This window comes from Carcharhinus amblyrhynchos, chromosome 17 (genome assembly GCF_965287045.1).
Source record: "Carcharhinus amblyrhynchos chromosome 17, sCarAmb.v2.hapA, whole genome shotgun sequence".
In the NCBI taxonomy this organism is placed as follows: domain Eukaryota; kingdom Metazoa; phylum Chordata; class Chondrichthyes; order Carcharhiniformes; family Carcharhinidae; genus Carcharhinus; species Carcharhinus amblyrhynchos.
In genome coordinates, this window is record NC_137340.1 from 52212052 (window position 1) to 52230382 (window position 18331).

An 18331-nucleotide genomic window follows, 5' to 3' on the forward strand; every position below is an offset into this window, starting at 1 on the left:
TATAGGCCTCTTACAAAGCTTTGGTTCTGCCCACCATAGATTCTTTTAAAACCCTGTGGAATGAAATGCCGGTAATGTATCTCATTGCTTGCCTTTTGATCTCTTACTGTTAGCTGGTGCCGAAACTTAATAGGAGGAGCTGGAGGGGAGCAAAAAATGTATCGGTAATTAATACTTATTGGAGCTAATTATGTGCATTTTTTATCATAGTCATTGATGCTTATTATTGGAGACAATTATATACATTTTCGGTAATTCAGCTATCAATTCCTATTTTTAATTTTCTCCGATGTAATTAAAATTAAACAGGCACATGCTGAGGCCTTCTAACGCTGAAATAGAAGATTGGCAATTGTAAGAACCAGTCCGGGAAGAGGTACTCTGCCCTGAGCCAATCAGGGAAGATGCGGGTGGAACTACTCAAGTCCCTTTCACTCTGGCTTGTGGACTCCTGGGATGTAACTGCAGTTGTATATTTTTTTGAAAAAAATATGCCTTATGACAAATTTCTATTAATGGAGTTCAGAGACAGTGGAGTGATTGGGAACTGGAAATCATCTATATGACATGTAAGTTGCTTGGAGAGACATGTTAGACTCAGGAGAGAGTATGGCTTTGACTGTTTTGGTATTTTGACCCACATTCCTTTTTTTGAAAAAATAGATCTGCTCATTCTCTGGTCGTATGTATTATGTTTTATACTCTTAACAAATTGAGTTAGACGTGTAGCACGGTCAGGCGGTGGAAGAGAGCAGCCTAACTGTAGCGGAATAGAAGATTTTGTTACGGCTGCGCTTTTATTTGATATCATTGGAAACAGGCCTACTAGCTAAGAGGCAGTAAGGAGCATAATCCGAAACCACAAGAGATAATACTACTGCATGATCGACCATGGTCGTCACCAAAAATTCAGCTTTGCAAGGTTATAAGGTCTATGTTAGTTGGCCTACAAGAGCTGTTAAAACAGCGGGTTTTCAGTGTAATTAGATGAAGGGCTGAGCATTTGGATCCCTCCTTCACTAACACTTCCTGTTTGACAATTAGTGTAAAATTCGATGTATTAGTTCAATATAAGCATGAAGTGGAATCTTATATTTCAGAGATGCTTAATCAATTTGCCAGTTTTGCTGTAACAGTATATTCACATGGAAATACTTTTAAACATATCAAGGTTAGACGCGCACAGATTCTACAGATCTGCCTCTGTCAGTATTGATTATTTTCATGCAATTTTTTCAAGTTTTTAAAAATCAGATTTGGAGCATTCGACAGTGTAGCTTCATGATAGATATGAGCATTTTTTCATATTTGTCAATATGAGGCCTTCTTAATTTGGCATTCCAAGTTGGTAATGTTCTTTAAGATGACCATTTGGTAAATTTTATAAGTATAATGCCAGTTTTGAAAAAAAAGTGTTTGTTCAAATTTATTAAATTCATTTAGATTGCATAGGAAAGATCTGATTTCCAAGTAGCGAGGGAGACTTAATAGTCTTAATTAAGGGTCCCACAAGAGGGCACAGTTGTGGCTTGTACAGATTGATTAAATAAACCTCTTGCAAAGCTGTGCTCATGTAGACGTTCCCCATCACCACCCTGTCATCTTAGTTTAAAGATTTAGAATTGTTGTTTCTTAACATTGTTCAGGAACTAAAATATTTGTAATCCAAAATTGAAAAAAATAAACTTGGAATGACAGGTTTTTTTTAAAGTTCTGACACTAAATTCAGGATGAAAAGCGATTCATGCTGCTAGTGTACAGGAACTAAAATATTTCTAGTCCAAATATGTGAAAAATTTGATCTTGGAATGATGGGCGATTTTTCTGATTTTAAAAGTTCAGGATGAAAGGCTATTTGTTCTGCTAGTGTAACTACTGAATCAGTCAATGAACTGAGAAAATTGGAACTAGTGGAAGTGCTAAGTGTCATTTGTATTTCTGATTAAATTGGCTTTGAAAATCTCCCAAGCTTTTAAAAGTAAGAACTTGACAAGAAATGAAGTATTGAACAAATTGGAAGAACACAGTATATAAGCTTTGTAATGAAAATGTTAAATTGTAATTTTAAATTGATTAGTATCCTTAGTATAATTTAATGTTCTACCTTGTATATTGGATTGAATGCAAAATTGTAGAATAAAATTTATATTTCCCCAAAAGTAACTTTAAACAATGAATTCTAAAATAAGTTTAGCCAAGTTTTTATTCTAAAGAGACACATAGCAAATACATTGTCCTTATTAAAGAACAAAATTATCAATTTACTTTATTCATATTGTACCTGCTTTTTATTTATTTATTAATTCATGGATGTGGGTGTTATTGCCTAGGCCAACCCTAATTTCCCTTGAGAAGGTGATGGTGAGCTGTCTTCTTGAGCTTCTCTCTTCCATGTGGTGTAGACAGTACTTTTGGGGAGGGGAGTGTGACAATTTTGACCTAGCAACAGTGAAAGAATGGTGACATGGTTACAAGTCAGGATGTTGAGTGGCTTGAGGGGAACTTCTTGGGCAATCAGCTGATGTAACCTGTTGTAGCATGGGAAAATGATAGGACACAGCTTTGTTCATCTGCCCTTTGTCTCCATATCATTCAGCTAATGTTCTCGGGTGTGCTGCTGTGGTAAAATGTGTAGGGAAAGGAAGGAAGGGGGACGGGGAAAATTGAAAAGCACTTATTGCCCTGTTTTTATGAAGTGAGATAGCAATATTGTTGGGAGTTTTCTGTTACTGTAGATTGCATAGTAAGCTAACATCTGCACAAGGAGAAAACGATTGAGAGGACTTTATAATTGTTGGAAGTAGACAATCCGCTGTGTTGATGTTTTTATGAAACTCCTCTTACTACACAAGTAAAGGCATTAATTTGAATTAAATGGGTTACATCTCTATTCAGACAGTATAAAGAGGGATTTCATAGGATGTATAACTATGGGCACTGTTGGCACCACATTATTTCAGGAGTTAAGTTGTTAAAGTAGAAAATCAACAGATGTTGATGGAGAGTTGGTCTTGAGTTAGTTATGTATTGACTCTGGGTAGCCTGAGCTTGATGAACAGAATAACCATTTCTCTCTTGTGTTCTTCGGATATTGTTGCTTTGCCTCACCCACTGCTGCAGTTCACCCCTTCTGCCATTTTCAAATAAGGAGTGAAATTTAAGTAGAGTGATGATGAATTAAAATAAGCTATTTGCACTGTTCTGAATTGATTGGCTTTACTGGCACTTTTTATTCCACCATTATTTCCATGGTGCTGTACAAGAAGGAGTTGCTGTTGGGTCATTGTGTTTTGTTGACTCATTTTCTTGATCTGGTAGTATGTTGACAAATCATAAAGTGGTCACTAAATTAAAACAACAAGTTTTGATTTTGACATATGGGTTTTGTGTCTTCACATACCCACCAAATAACACTGTTCAGCATCAGTTGATCACTTCCACTAATGAAATAGACTGATTGAATATTCAAAGAACTTGACAGACTGATGCCATGAAGATAACTTTATAGAAAGAACATTACAATAGAACTGCAGTATTGCTGTCTAAAAACATTTTTCCCAGGGTATTTCATTGGACTTGCATGCAACATTTTACTTATTTTTACCGAAAGGAGGATGTGTGTTTAACATTTGCATCCCAACAAATGAACAGTTGATTAGCACAAAATCAAAATACATCAGTTGCTGCAAATCTGAAACAAAAACAATGTTCAGCAGGACAGGCAGCACCTGGAGAGAGGGTTAAGGGAGTAGTGCCAATGATGGTCATCAACCTGAATTGTTGGTAAACATGTTTTCCATTAGCTTGGATATCTGCTGTGACTGTGATGATGGAGTTTTTTGTTTACTCAACTTTTCACGTCTTGTTTAATTTTGAGTGTTGCACTTTTAAGTTTATTGTAAAAGGGTAGGGGTTGATTGTAGGGGTTCAACAGCTTTCTGTTTTCCAAGGTGTGGTTCTGGTTTACTGGAGACTGCCACAACAACCATTACTTTTGTTAAGAAGGATAGGAATTTTAGCAAATTTTAAGTTCCTAAGTTTGGAAGTACATAAGTTCCTGCCATGCTGATAAACTAAAGAGCGCACGTTCTTGACAATGTTCTTTTGGGGCCCTAACATCAATCCATGTGAGAGCTCTAGGCCTTTTGTTAAAGCAACTCAAGAACCCCCAACTATTTCAACCTTCAAATGATGTAAGTAAAATTTTAATGTGGGTAGAGTTTTTTAAGTAAATTGGAAAATTAATTGATGGGAAATCTAATAGTTTTTAAAAGTAGGACACTTTGAACATTGCCCTTTTTTCTTCATCCTCATTTCAAAATCATTAATTGTTCCAGTAGCTGAACTGCTATATTTTTCTGCCTAATTTGTGATTAGTCACTTGTTTTAGTGCATAATAGTTGGTACAGAAATTCTAGAAAGTGATATCCAGTTCCCAAACTTGTGGTCTTGAAACAGATCATGACTGTTTTTTGTGTTGATTGTATGTTTCCTTTAGCAACCAAACGCATTGAAGTTTTGTCATCTGATGTGATCTGTCTAAAAACACATAATTGTGTATTTATAGGAATAGTTAAAATTAAAACTATTCCTCAGCTGCTAATTATAAGAAGGGGGTGCCATCAAGCTGCCAGTTAACAAATAGGCAGGGAATGGCTTGAAGATGAAACTGAATCAAAACAAAAAGAAAAAGAATGGTACGTTGTATGCTAGTGCTCACCTAGAAAAAAACTCATATATTGTGAAATGGCTGACAGTATTGTGCTGGTACTGTAATTGTCTTAATACTTCATACCTAATTATGCACAACTACTTTATCAGATAGTGAAAATGGTACCTTCACTGTAATATTGTATTAATACAAGACTTTCTCACCTCTTTATGATCAGTAGCCTTATAGCCTTATTTATAAAGATTCATAACGCACCATTGTATATTGCAATAGCTGTTTACTGTAGGTGATTTTTGTTGAACACTACTCATTCAATTTATTTAAGGCATTAACTTTCCCAAGAACTGCTCAGAGAAACTGCTTGGTTCCAGTAATTTAATGTTCTCCATGAATTCGACAGAAAAGGTTTTTTGGAAAACACACTTTTGAAGCTTACACTGATGTGTAATTGCCAATTTTCTGTATCCCAATGCTAAAATAGGCCGATGGATAAGACAAATATCAACTTCAGGCAAAATGATTTCGGGAAATCATGTTTCTTCTTCTGGAGAAGAAATGGTGGAAGAAGCTCTCCTGAATTTTTCATATCCATCTTTGTGACTTAGAGTTCTGTTGAATTATTAATGACATTTTAAACAAATTTATTATTTAATGTTAAAATGAACTGATTGTGGTCAGCCTCTGCTTCACTTTTTACTTATGTTTATTCTAAAGCACTAAAATAAAGTATTATCTTGTCATTTTTGCTAATTTATAAAGCCTCCATTCCAATTGGAATGCTAACTATGAATATGCGAGACCAGTGCTGGAGTCATGCAGTTTCTGAGAGATTTTATTTGCAATATAAATAATATTTGAAATTGCAAGCATTTACTGTTACTTCCTAGAACATTGATAATTTGCCCTCTGAACTTTAACATTTGACAACTAAACTGCATTCACAAAAAGCATTGTCTGATTTAATACATCTTGCTAAAGGTGGTTTGTATATATGCCAGCTTTTTGCAAGTGTGGACCCAGAAGATTTTCAATTGGGGTGAGAAAGAAAGATTAGAGAAAAGGGAGACAGTGGAAACTCCTGTTTATGACTTTGCGTGAATACTGCAACATTACCAAACAAATCACTTGGCACACCATTCTGTAAATGGAAAGTAAATCCGTTCTTAATCGAAAGTTTTTTAAAAAAAAGTTGTGACTGTGGGAAATTTATTTAACTAGACATATTTTCTATAGAGCTCAGAGTATTTGTTGCATCACTATAATATTTGCAAGATTGGCACTTTGCTAATGAATTAACCTGGTATCAGGATTGATTAGAGCAGTATGAAACTATATAATTTTAAACTAATGCCCTTGTTACTTCTTACTTAAAATCCTGAGAAATTAAAATGCCTGAAGAGTCCTTTTGTGAAATAGTTTGAGCTGGTTTGCTACAGTTTCTAGATTGTATGCACCCACACTGCAAAACTCTTCATTTTAATACTAAACTGATCATTTCACTCAGATGGCCAGAGGGACATTAAATAAACATCAGAATGGGGTTCTTGTCATGGAGGTGTTTTGGAGGGGTTATGCTGGGTTACAGTGTAAGGAATTTTATTATGTATCTGAAGGGTCTTCTCCCTATTCTGATGGTGCTCAATGCTATTACCGCATCCTTTAGATGGAAGGAGTTCAGTTCTGGAGCACTAATGTCTCCCATCATGTCACGGGTACTAAAATAAAAGCCAAACAATATTATTGGTGTGTTTTCTATCAATGCTAGGCAAACAACATTCATTTTTTGCACATTGTCATAATCTAACGTATATTTTTGCAAATCTAAAAAGCAATACTGTAGCACAAGAACAACTTGCATTTATGTGGCATCTTTTAATATAGCAACACAGCTCAATTTGAAAAATGCAAAATTAGGCAGAGAAGGGAGAAGGAAGTTAATATATCTGCCTATTTTGAAGCTGGATGGGAAAAGGATTATTAAAACAGGATATATATATATATATATATATATCAAAAAGCTTTCTGTGTGCCTTAGTGATCCTGTACATTGGAGCACCTACAGCAATAATGGAAGCATGGACTTAATGTCTCCAAATGTTATTCGTTCTGTTTGCCGTAGCTGGTATATAATCTCGGAAGAAAAAGGTTTGAAGGATTTCCCATTTTTTAAAAAAAATGTTAATTGTGAATTGACTTTTGCAACCACTAGTTCAATTGGATGGTGTGTATAAGTTCTGAAAAGATAGAATCCTTGCAGTGCAGAAGGTGGCCATTCAGCCTAATGGCTCTGCATCAACCCTCAGAGAGAATCTTACCCAAGGCCACCCCTCACCCTATCCCCGTAACCCCTGGCATTTACCTCACTAATCCCATAACCTACAAGAACACTAAGGAACAACTTAGAATGGCCAAGCCACTGAACTGGCACATCTTTGGACTGTATTAACAACTGATTTTGCAGTTGATTTCATTCTTCCTCGACGCACAAGGTATTCAATTTCGTACCTCTTGCACATTTTGTTTAAAGGTAAATGATGATGGACATCAGTCTCATGGGAATTCTAATTCATTATAACAGAGCCAGACAGTCCTCTAAGCCTCTATCAGCTGGTGTTGTTTATGTAGATTATGGTATTCAGATTTTAATATTCTACCACGATACTTGGTGTCAAAGCTTTTTTCTATCACTTTTTTGTAGCATGGGTCTCTAAACTTAATGTAAATTAATACAACAAATCATTGCAATTTTTGAATTCAACTCTGAATTTCCCATTTCAGTCGCATGTTTAAAAAATGTATTAACCCAGTTTTGTGATTTTTTTCCTACCCCTTGCCCGTTTGTGATGCATCAAGATTTTGTTGGATTGTAATTTTGATTCATAAGCTGTACGATGCACATTTTTGTCTGACTTCTAATCCAGAGACAAGGTTGCTATGGAAACAGGGTTTAAAGAGCTGTTTCAGGTCAGGAGCAAGGTGCCTCATTTGTGAAACAAATGAGATGGCTAACGGTATAATACAGCTGTAAAGATGGGATAATTTTGGCAGTAACTATTTGGAACACGATTTAACAAATTATTTCACACCTGCAAACTCTAAAGATTACAGCTTTGTTTTTATTTTACCTCATTTAACAAGATTAAGGGTTTTGTCAATGCTGGAAATCCCATTTTCAATTTCCTAACTGATAGCAAAAAGCAATCTTGTTCAGTATGTCAGTGAGAGGATTTGAGTGGACAAAACTAAGGTCCAGTTTTTCTTGCTTTGCTCATCAGAAAGTTCCTGAGTTTAATTCAGATTCACATTGGTTCAGTATTATGTCCTGAATGAATAGATTGAATGGTGTGCCAAGCCTCTCAAGGTATTGTTACGGTATAAATTTTTTAAAAAAGCACCATTTAAAATCTGAATCTCTTTCAGAACATAGATGGTAGATTGGAGTTTGTAATGTATGTATAAATAGAGCAGAGTGAAAGCGATGATTTACTCTGAACATTGCAGTATTTTCCAATTGTTTATGGATTGACCTCACTCCTCTGTTTTGTTAACCAAAAGCGCACTCCATTTCTCTGTTTTATTACGTATAGCTTTTGATTATTGTAGTGTTCCTTACTACTGTATAGTACTGTTTCTAATGCATTAATTCTCACTTCTGTCATACGAATGTTTTGTAAAAAAAAACGCTGCCCCTTCCCTAGACAAGCTGTCTGTGTTAAGTGAGCTTCTGTGCAATGTAGTTGTCCTTTATTGTAAGCCTGGAATTGTTCACAGTTTGATACCGAAGCCAGTTTGTCAGTTACTTTGCATTTCAGAATTAATATATCATGGCTTGATTTCATTTGCCATTTGAGCGAGCCTTGACCTTGATTGAGCAATTGGTTACTTTTGTACATGTTGTCCATCCTTCAAATACAGTAAAAGTGAATGAAAATTACTGACCTTTCTGGTTCAGCAATGGGTACGCCCTTAGTGCTGGAAGAGGGGATTTGTGTAAAATAATTTATGCAACTCTAAGAGACAGTGGGCAGTGGTAATGTTGTGACTTTTTTCCCCATTCAGTATTAAATCAGCCAGGACCAATAGGAAGAATATGCTGCTGCAAGTGCAATCAGCAGTCGGTTCCCAGCTGGACTGAAACCTGGCAAATGACAACTTTGTGTGACCTTAAGTCTCGTTCTGCTTGCAGCTTTGATTGTTATAACAGTCAGCATTGGGTTGGTGATCTATTAATCTCCAGTATTTTTTAATTTGATATAATCCAACGTTTTAACTGGGCTCTTATTTGCAACAGATCTTTTTTGAGGAGGAGGAATGGATATGGTATTTTGTTTATTCAGTGCCCCTACATATCCTCCATGCACTTTGCATAGATTTTTCCCAGCATAAAAAAGTATTGTTTTTCTGGCCAAAGGGTGAAGATGCTGCTCAATGTTGGGCCAAATTATAGAGACTAAAGAGCCAATGTTCAATTCTCTGTCTGTACTGAGCTACCAAATCTCGCTAGGTTACCAGTTGGTGGGCTACAGTTAGTCAGTCAGAATCCTAGTGCTCATTGCACTTAACGCACATCCATTCCTTGGCTGAGATTCCAGTAATCGTTGAGTAGCCTGCAGACATTCACTGTTCCACATTGCTTTTATGGAATCAACCAAGCAAGACTTCATGTACTTGTGAGAAGAGAAAAGGAAAGTTGTAAAACATATTACATAGATTATTGCTCCAATGTCCGTTTTGAGTTTGTAGTGAATGTGGACTGTATAATACTCCTACACATAAATGTGTTGTATTACAGAATTTTCCAAATTTACAGCTATCCAGTTTAAAAAATCACTTCCATAGGGCTCAGGGGAGGCCATCAGGGAAGGATGAAGTTGAAATGATTTATAGGAAAACAGCTTTTTTTGGGAATGACTGTAGTTAACATTTTGCCTAGGGTTTGAAATATGCCCCTCTCTGGACATGAATTATGGATTATCATGTCTGAAATAACAATGATAAGAGGCTACTTTAGAGGTTTTAGAAAATCTGGCTGACGTATTGGCTGTGAACATATCAGGATGTTCAGGATAATTTGTTACTTTATTAAAGCATTTGTTCCCTGTTTCAATACAGAAAAGTGGATTGTACAATGTATATCTGAGGCATTTCAGATCTACTTCATCCAGACTCATAAATAAGTATTTTGTTTCCAAGTTTGTGCAGTATCTTCATCGTGTAGAATGCTGTTTTTTTCATTTTTTAAATACAGCTGATTCTGATGTGTGTGCTTGGAGTGGGAGAGGGTAAAATGAGTATTAGTGCAGGGGGAGTGGGGGGGGGGGGGGGGAAGAATGTTGACAGAAAGGTGGGCTTTGTTCCTTTTTGATATGCATCTCATCTGTACATAAAGCAGCTTGAAACTCAGGTATTTTTCTCAGTCTTCTCTGTCAGTTTCCCACTTTCCAGCACCTTGGTTAGTTGGCCTTTATTTGTGTGAAAAATCTTGGCTGTGTATGTTAGCAAGTTATTTTGACTGTGACTGGAGTTTCAGCAGAGCTTGATATTTCTTTACCCAATACTTGCATGTGCATTCTCCTCTTTCTCAGGCCACAGCTAGAGAGCCTGATTTTATGGAACTTGTTTGGTTAATTGGTTGCAGTAGAAAATACAGATCAGGTATCTGGATTACTGGGAAGTATTGTCTCTTGCCTTTGTGGTAAGAGATAAGTAGAGCCATGTGTGAGAAAATATAAACACTTAGAATATGGAATTCTTAAATTCCCCAGTTCCTTTGTCCATTTGTCTTGCTAGGTTGTTGCAGGTTTTTAGGTTCCTCCCACAGATAGTCAGAAGTGCCATCTTTTTTAAAACACCTATTAAGATTTTAGGATGCGATGGACAATTTTTTTTTGTCATTTCATTTATAAATTGTAACAAAACAGAGAGAATAGCTTCTATTTGCAAAAGGAATGAAGGATACAGGATAAAAATACCACTAGCTGTGATTTATACCTCATGAGATTCTTAGCAACAGATGAGTTCATGTCAATGCCAAAAGTCAGATGCAAATTGCATCACATGACTCCATCACACATTCTAATTATATCACTTGTTAGCTAAGTAATTATGATCCAAAGAAATTGATGGAAATGGTCCATTGTAAATACAGGCTCTGTTGATTGCAGATAGATTCCAATACTGTCACAGTTATGATGTCCCTATAAAATATAAAAATATTTCACAATTATATTGGTTTGTGTGGTGCAAAAGTGAATACACACATCACATCGGAAAGTAACAGTTTCAAGATGATGGAGGAAGAAATAGAAAAGCTGTTCATACTGTCTCTACTTGGATGCATATCAAAGAAACAAACCTATTCTGTTTCAGTAACCTCTTTTGTTATGTCAGTTGTGTTTGTGTATTGTACTGTTACGTTACCTGTAAGAAGGATAAGTGACTTTAAAAAAATAGCGCCTCTATACTGTTTTATGAAACCCTCAGGGACATTTGACACACTACTTCAAAACCAATTAGTGCAGGTACTAGATTGTTAAATTTAACAGTGAGTTTCCAAGTGCTATGGCATATTTGGTGAATGTTAATTTTATTCAGTTTAACAATTTAGTCAGCGAATCTGAAGCTTCATTTTTTTTCTACGCAGTGCCTCTGATGTTTAGTTGCTGCATTCTGTGTTCACAATTGTGTTTTTCTGTACAGACTTATTGGGCTCTGTTTTCTGAACGCACCAAATTTTTACGGTATTGTTTGCATTTTTAAAACATTTATAGAAATTCTGCTGATTGATACTTATATAGGTGGGACTTGGGAGTCAAACAGTTTCAAAGGAAGTGATTAATCCTTGCTGGTTAAGGGCTTTTCAGAGATGACCAGTTTTACTGTAATTCCATTTCCCTACCCTTTAGTATTTTGCTCCTGCATGTATTTATCAAATTCTCTTTGTTGTGATTGATTTTGCTTTAAAAACTACATACGGTAATGCTTTTCATATTCTAGAACATAAGAAATAGGAGTAGGCCATCTAGCTCTTCGAGCCTGCCTCACCATTCAATAAGATCTGAAGTGGATTGGTTCCACTTTCCCGCTTTCTCCCCATAACCCTTAATTCCCTTGCCTATCAGAAATCTATCTACCCGTGACTTAAATATATTCAGCGAGGTAGCCTCCACCACTTCAACGGCAGAGAATTCCAGAGATTCACCACCCTTTGAGTGAAGAAGTTCCTCCTCAACTCCAATCTAAACTGTCCCCCCCTTATTTTGAGGCTGTGCCCTCTAGTCCTGCTACCCTTTCTAAGCGGGAAGAATCTCTCTACCTCTACCGTATCTATCCCCTTCATTATCTTATGTATCTCTATAAGATCCCCCTCAGCCTTCTAAACTCCGAGTACAGACCCAGTCTATTCAATCTGTCTTCGTAGGCTAACCCCCTCATCTCCGGTATCAGCCTAGTAAACCTTCTCTGCACTCCCTCCAAGGCCAATATATCCTTCTGCAAGTGCAGCAACCAAAACTGCGCACAGTACTCCACCTGCGGCCTCACCAGTACCCTGTACAGTTGCAGCAGGACCTCCCTGCTTTTATATTCTATCCCCCTCGCTATAAAGGCCAACATTCCATTCGCCTTCTTGATCACCTGCTGCACTTGCAGACTGGGTTTTTGCGACTCGTGCACAAGGACCCCCAGGTCCCTCTGCACCGTAGCATGCTGCAGCTTTTTGCCTTTTAAATAATAATCCCTCCTACTATTATTGCTACCAAAGTGGATAACCTCACATTTGCTAACATTATACTCCATCTACCAGGTCCTCGCCCACTCAGTCAGCCTATCCAGATCTCTGCAGACTTTCCACACCCTCCACGTGTCATCAGCAAATTTTGTTACCCTACACTCAACCCCCTCCTCCAGATCATCTATGTAAATGGTAAACAATTGAGGCCCCAGCACCGCTCCCTGTGGCACTCCACTAGCCACCAACTGCCAACCAGAATAGCACCCATTGATTCCAATTTTCTAATATTCCGATATTCTAATAGTTCTTTGTATGACAAAAATACCCTTTCAACATCCTAGATGCTTTTAGTATTAATAATTTTCCACCAGCACCCCCATTACCAATTTATCAATCAACAGAAAAAACACTTTTGTTTACTATCAGACTTTCCATAAGTATTGCTTATACTTTGTATTTGATCCCCATTTAATCTCAGCTCAAGTTATTTCACCCAAGTATTCTTTAAAATCTTTAATCCTTAATAAATCTGTGTTCTGTAAATTAAACAAATACTAAAGTGTGAAGAGATATGGAATTGTATTGCTTTGACCCATATGCCCGGATTACATGCAGTCACTTTTTAGGTGTATTGGCTGTGCTAAATTCTTCCCCAGTGTACCCAAACAGGTGCCAGAGTGTGGTGAGTAGGGGATTTTCACAGTAACTTCGTTGTCGTGTTAATGTCGGCCTACTTGTGAAGCTAATAAACTTAAAAGCTAAACAGCCAGTTCTGTCTTTGGAGGAGTGGGTACTTATCATTGTATTTTGTTGCCAATATCTAAATTATCCAGCAAAATCTGCAGCTGTATCATAAATAGCAATATCCTGTCTGAGTGATTGAAGTGGACTTTTGTGTGTACGATATCTGGGGAAATAATGATTCTGAAAGTGTCAGTGGTTTTTGTAGTGCAAATTCAAGAGCTGATATTGCCTTACCCTCTTCCAACTTTAAAAAGTAGGTCTTTAATCCTATTTATGTAATGGACTGAGGGTAGGGTCTGCACTGACCCAGCAATGGACACATTTGTCTGTCCTATTTTGGTTTTGAAAGAATGGGTTTAACGTTCTCAGTAACAAAAAAAAACCCTAGCCTATTATGTGGAAGTGACTTTTTGGTGTTAAATCAGATTTTCTGTGATTTTCTTTATATGGGATCCTAAATTGGTAAGTTCTGCCCAGCACAACACTACCGAGTATGATGGACTGTGCTGGTTGATTAGTTTAGCATGAGGCCAGCTGTGTTGAAGTCAAGTGTCTCATGTAAGTTTTAAGTTCCCTCGAACTCTACAGCAGTGGTGAAGAAGAATTGTTGATTAGGTTACCTGATTTCCCACAACATCCCAAATCCAGTTGCAGAATTTATAATTGTTCTGGCATTTTTGAAATCAAAAATGGCCCTTTACAGTGCACCATAATCAACCTTATCCTATAGCATGATATTTCTTTCCCCATCCTCTACCCCAATAATGTATAAGAAATTTCTGCAATTTTCTCATTGGCTGATTAACATGAAATTTTCATGAGCACTATTTTAAACATGAACAATCTGTCATATTTCAGACAATGGTAGAAATTCATTACAGTCATCGTTGAAATTAAATGCTTTAAAAATGTTGGGAATCTGATGGGATGCTCCACTGGACTTTGATCATAAAAGTCCTGGACATTCTGGCAAATGGCAACAAAGCTTTCTGGCAGAGTCAATCAATGTCATATGCTTAATGTTACAGGTATACACTTATCATTTTCACAAACTACTTTCAACATCAAAAGCACACTATCTCAGACAAGCATTTCAAGAAGTTTTACTCATGCTGGATGCAGAATATTCAAATGTAAACTACAGCTGCTATCCAGTTGAGTTGGGGCTAGGTGTTTGTGATATGTCCAATTCTCCCTTAATAATCAGTAATGTTAGTGGGTGCTCTCTAATGTTCTGGAGTGATAGAATCTTGAGTGGTAACTTGCTTAAGGCTTATTTCTGTTCCTCTATGATTGCATATACCCTGGTTTGATCATGTGATTGAAAGATTGACTTATGATTTAAAGCTGGTGGCAAGTGGCTATAAGTCTGCTGGAGCACACGTGACCACAAACAGCCCAGCTGGATTTTGAGCACTGATAACTGTCTCATTTGCAAACAAGCTCACCTACCACGTTCAGATAAAGTTCAAAAAACGGGTGCCCATTTGGTCTGCTTGACCTCATATTATAATAACAGTTTACAATCTGAAAGAATTGTATAATTTTTTTAAAAAGCTTATTTGGCAGTTGATTATAAATGTATTTCTTGTTTCTGTATCCATTTATTATCAATGTCTTGTATAGATGTTGTGACATTTATTTTTTGCACTACTGTAATGGATTTGTTTCAAAACTGGAAACTGATTTCAACTTGGAATACTAAAATACCGTGTCTTACTGTAAGTGACCAGTACTTTTTAGATTTTTTGTAACTTGTGTGGTCCTTTGCCTTGTACAGTATGTTGGAAAACAATGATTCTGTCTCTGTGCATGTGGAATTTTTGATTGTTATTGCGTAAGAATAACATGAAGTTTAACAAATAACAATTCTAACTGTAATGTGTTTGTAGTACTTACTAGTTGTTTTAGGCTCAGTTTCAGTACAAAAACACTATTCTTCTAATAAATTTTGTTTGTTAAATTTTATGCTGTCTGTTAATTTCCCTTTTCTATCCTCATTGCTGTTGATTTTCTTGCATCTGTTCTTTGAAGAGTTGAAAGAATGGCACAGATTTCTGACAACGTTCCCATTCAATTTGAACTTGAAGCAGTACGCTTGCATTTACAATCCTTGCTCCTGTGTCTGACACTGAAATTTTATATTTTGGAAATATTTCGTTTGGCACTACAAAAGATAGAGAATTGAAGGAAAAATGTGCTTTACCTACAAGTGTCAGAAAATAAACCTAGAAGTGCATAAAAATATCTGGTTCAGGCTCAAAATCATTAAGTCACAAAATCATCAACAGTCACTGTTGAAACTAAGCAACTTTTACCTACTTTGGTAATAATGATAGCATTAGATGTTAATCTAATGCTATCATTATTTGGCAGTTGGAAATTGCCAAATAATGGCAATTATTGGAAATTGCTTACTTCCATTTTCATTGGTTTTGCATTGCACATATTAATAATTTTAAATGATTGTCACCTGTTCAGTGTACTAGTACCAACAAAAATGGCATATCAGTACAGCTCAATGTTTTGCCAATACGCTTGTTTGATACTATCAATTAGGAAGCTTTTGTTAAATATCCTTTTATTTTGTTATGATTTTAACATTATGCAGCTGTTGTAATTGTTTCAGCATGCAAGTACTGGCAGCCTTGAGTAGTATTTTTTATGTCGATATTTCCTCTATTATAATATTCATTACCTCAGATTGCTTCTATCAATGCCAGTGACAGACTTGCAACGACCAGTATGCACCCTATTGCTATCCAACTCGAAATGCTCTCTTCAGATACTACCAGCTTTGGTACGAAGTATTTAATAATTTTACTGGTTTTCATTACTACTTTCTCATTATTCAAGTGGACAAAGTATCACAATTTCGAGATCTTAGTGACAACAAGTTAAGGCTCAGGATGCATGCAAATACAATATCATTACAAAAAATTATGAAATGGGAGAAAAGTGCAAAACCAATACTACTTTCTTTAATCCAGTTTGGAGTTTGCATATGTTAATTGTATTTTCTCTATTAGTTTATGGCTGAATGTTAATTTTTAAACAAATAGTAACAATAGTAAGTTTGCAGATAGTGATAAGGACTATCAGAGGATATCGATCTGTTGGAGACTTGGGCGGAGAGATGGCAAATGGAGATTAATCTGGACAAATGTGAGGTAATGCATTTTGGAAGATCTAATACAGATAGGAAATATACAGTAAATGGCAGAACCCTTAAGAGTATTCATAGGCAAAGGGATCTGGGTGTGCAGATACACAGGCCACTGAAAGCGGCAATGCAAATGGAGAAGGTAGTTGAGAAGACGTACGGCCCGCTTGCCTTCTTCAACCGGGCATTGAGTTTAAAAATTGGCAAGTCATGTTGCAGCTTTATCATACCTTAGTTAGGCTGCACTTGGAATATAGTGTTCAATTCTAGTCGCCACACTATCAGGAAGATGTGAAGGCTTTGGAGAGGTAGAGAAAAAAATTTACCAGGATGTTGCCTCGAATAGAAGGCATTAATTATGAAGACAGATTGGAGAAACTTGGTTTGTTCTCACTGGAACAACGGAGGTTGAGGGGCAACCTGATAGAAGTCTACTAGATTGAGAGGCATGGACAGAGTGGATAGTCAGAAGCTTTTTCCCAGGGTAGAAGAGTTAATTACTAGGTTTAAGGTGCAAGGGGCAAGGTTTAAAGGAGGCGTACGAGGCAGATTTTTTACACAGAGGGTGGTGGTTGCCTGGAACTCGCTGCTGGGGGAGGTAGTAGAAGCGGATACGGTAGTGGCTTGTAAAGGGCAAATACATGAATAATATGGGAAGAGAGGGATATGGTCTCCGGAAGGGTAGGGGGTTTTAGTTAAGTTGGGCAGCCTGGTTGATGCAGGCTTGGAGGGCCAAAGGGCCTGTTCCTGTGCTATAATTTTCTTTGTTCTTTGTTCACTGAGCCAGGAGAAATTTAATTTTTCTTGTAAAGTACCATAAAGTTTTTCTTTATGACCATGTTTTTTGAGGTTAAAACTTTTATTTCTCATTATCTTTTTTTCCTCCCACTTCTATAGATGTTGTTCATGCCATTTCATAGTTCCACTGATTTGGTTAGTGACATAATTGACAACTCTGTAAAATAAGTGACGCTTAAGCATTACAATTGCAGATGTGCATACTCCTTTCAGAAACTATTATTCCAGCTTCTTGCTGCTGGTGGTTGGCAGGACTAGATGTAGAACTGTAGCTCCCAATAGCATTTACATCAGGATCACTGTCCTTTTAGTCTGGTGGCTGATCTACCAACCCCTCCCCACAGGCTAGCTGTATCTTTTGTCAAGTGCACATCAGATAAATCAAGTGTTGGTTTTGCATTTAATAGTGCAGGGACTTTTATGTTGTCCTCAATTTCAGAGCAGCTGAATCTCTAAGTTGCACTGAATTTGGAGATTAGCAAACTTTGGAACATGTACTGAAAATCTGATTGGGATTGTTGTGCAGGAGCAGACCCTCTTAGAGTTCTATGAATGACACTAATTGGTTAGTGGTATGTAACAATAAGCATTCCGAGCAAAGTATATTGTACTTGTACCATTGTGTCTTACACAATGTGGTTTCTCACCAGAGTCTTGCTGTAATTAAAAATTCTTATACCTAGTTTAGACATTAATCTATAGTCATTTTTTAATCCTTGGACTTTGAAACTATATTACTATTAATAACAAACACTTGAAGGTCCCTACAATTTCTTTTCTCAGAGCTGAGTACTTTAGGTAAGGCTACATTATATTTTCTAGTCCTTAGTCATGCTGTAGGCCTTCTCCTTGAGCTGCTGTAATCCTTATGATGATATTGCTCCAATGGGGGAATAGGATATTCCAGGATAATGACAAACTATTAATGAAGGAACCTAAAACTACCTGCTCTGGATAGCTCTCACACTTACTCCCATTAAAGGAGCCTAAGTACAATGCTTTTTGCAATGTAGCAGACACTATACTTCAAAAAACAATAATTAATTAGTTGTGAAGTGACTTTGGGCATTAAGGCTATAAAAGATACTAAATTAATACATTTTTTTCCTTCACGCTAATGTCAAACCAGCTATTATAAATTATGGATCATTTATCCATCCGGAACAATCTCTGCAATTATACTTGAGCTAAGCAAAATAATACTTGTGTTTTGTTTGTATAA

At 36.7% G+C, this 18331-nt stretch overlaps 1 protein-coding gene across 1 annotated transcript in view; it reads left to right on the forward strand.

The window, feature by feature from the left end:
* The first annotated feature begins 486 nt into the window (after positions 1–486).
* LOC145354518 (uncharacterized) overlaps positions 487–18331 on the forward strand; it is a 67121-nt gene continuing 49276 nt past the window's right edge. The window contains exon 1 of the mRNA XM_080205952.1: positions 487–569. The gene's annotated coding sequence lies outside the window, so the exon portion shown is untranslated. The remainder of the gene's footprint in view (positions 570–18331) is intronic.